Source organism: Chiloscyllium punctatum, unplaced genomic scaffold (genome assembly GCF_047496795.1).
Source record: "Chiloscyllium punctatum isolate Juve2018m unplaced genomic scaffold, sChiPun1.3 scaffold_432, whole genome shotgun sequence".
NCBI lineage: Eukaryota > Metazoa > Chordata > Chondrichthyes > Orectolobiformes > Hemiscylliidae > Chiloscyllium > Chiloscyllium punctatum.
This window is the reverse complement of record NW_027310166.1, coordinates 35869-37500: the sequence shown is the minus strand read 5'-3', so window position 1 is coordinate 37500 and position 1632 is coordinate 35869.

Below are 1632 nucleotides of genomic sequence, written 5' to 3'. Positions count from 1 at the left end.
ATCGCACTTAGCCGGGTGGCAGAGGAGGACCCGACTATTCACAGATAGCGGCCCAACGACTCCCAGAGCCGGTCGTGCGGCGCGCGAGGTCTGCTCTCTTCACAAGAGGCTTTATTAGGGAGTGCTAAGGCAAGGTTCTGTGCCCTCCACCCTCATCGCAACACCCATGGGAGCCTCCGGTCGTCAATAGACCGCCGCACCGGCCTCTGACTGACTCTCAGATTAGACGGAAAGAGCTCTGTAAGCCTGTCAAAAGCTTCGACCACGTGCCGAAAACTTTAGACTTCCGTGAGCTCTCCGTGTTCACAAAAACCTGCGTGACGGGCACCGCAGGGCGGCAGAGCCATCGCGATTGGCCGGGTGGCAGAGGAGGACCAGACTATTCACAGATAGCGGCCCAACGACTCCCAGAGCCGGTCGTGCGGCGCGCGAGGTCTGCTCTCTTCACAAGAGGCTTTATTAGGGAGTGCTAAGGCAAGGTTCTGTGCCCTCCACCCTCATCGCAACACCCAGGGGAGCCTCCGGTCGTCAATAGACCTCCGCACCGGCCTCTGACTGACTCTCAGATTAGACGGAAAGAGCTCTGTAAGCCTGTCAAAAGCTTCGACCACGTGCCGAAAACTTTAGACTTCCGTGAGCTCTCCGTGTTCACAAAAACCTGCGTGACGGGCACCGCAGGGCGGCAGAGCCATCGCACTTAGCCGGGTGGCAGAGGAGGACCAGTCTATTCACAGATAGCGGCCCAACGACTCCCAGAGCCGGTGGTGCGGCGCGCGAGGTCTGCTCTCATCACAAGAGGCTTTAGGGAGTGCGAAGGCAACGGTCAGCCCGCAGCCTTTCTGGCAACACCCTGGGGAACTAGGCCACTCGTGTCTCGCCTTCATTTTAGACACGAGCGCCTGCGGAGGGACGCCACCCCCTCCGATTGTCAAGAGACCTCCGCACCGGCCTCTGACTTATTCTCAGAATGGACGGAAAGAGCAGGGTAAGCCTTTCAAAAGATTCGACCACGTGCCGAAAACTTTAGACTTCCGTGAGCTCTCCGGCTTGCAACGAGACCCGAAGTCGACGTGCTAAGCACCACGGGACCCCTTTCGCCTGCAGGTCCCGAGCCGCCTTTTTTTTTCAATTTGTTATTACAAGTATCGCGTTCCCCAAACCTGCGTGACGAGCACCGCAGGGCGGCAGAGCCATCGCGCTTGGCCGGGTGGCAGAGGAGGACCAGACTATTCACAGATAGCGGCCCAACGACTCCCAGAGCCGGTGGTGCGGCACGCGAGGTCTGCTCTCATCACAAGTGGCTTTAGGGAGTGCTAAGGCAAGGTTCTGCAGCCTCCACCCTCATCGCAACACCCAGGGTTAGCCAACCCCTCATGTCGTCGAGAGACCTCCGCACAGGCCTCTGACTTAACTCTCAGAATGGACGGAAAGAGCCGGGTAAGCCTTTCAAAAGATTCGACCACGTGCCGAAAACTTTAGACTTCCCTGAGCTCTCCGGCTTGCACCGGGACCCCTTTCGCCTGCAGGTCCCGAGCCGCCTTTATTTTTAATTTTCTGTTACGAGTATCGTGTGCCCCAAACCTGCGTGATAAGCACCGCAGGGCGGCAGAGCCATCGCGCTTGGCCGGGTGG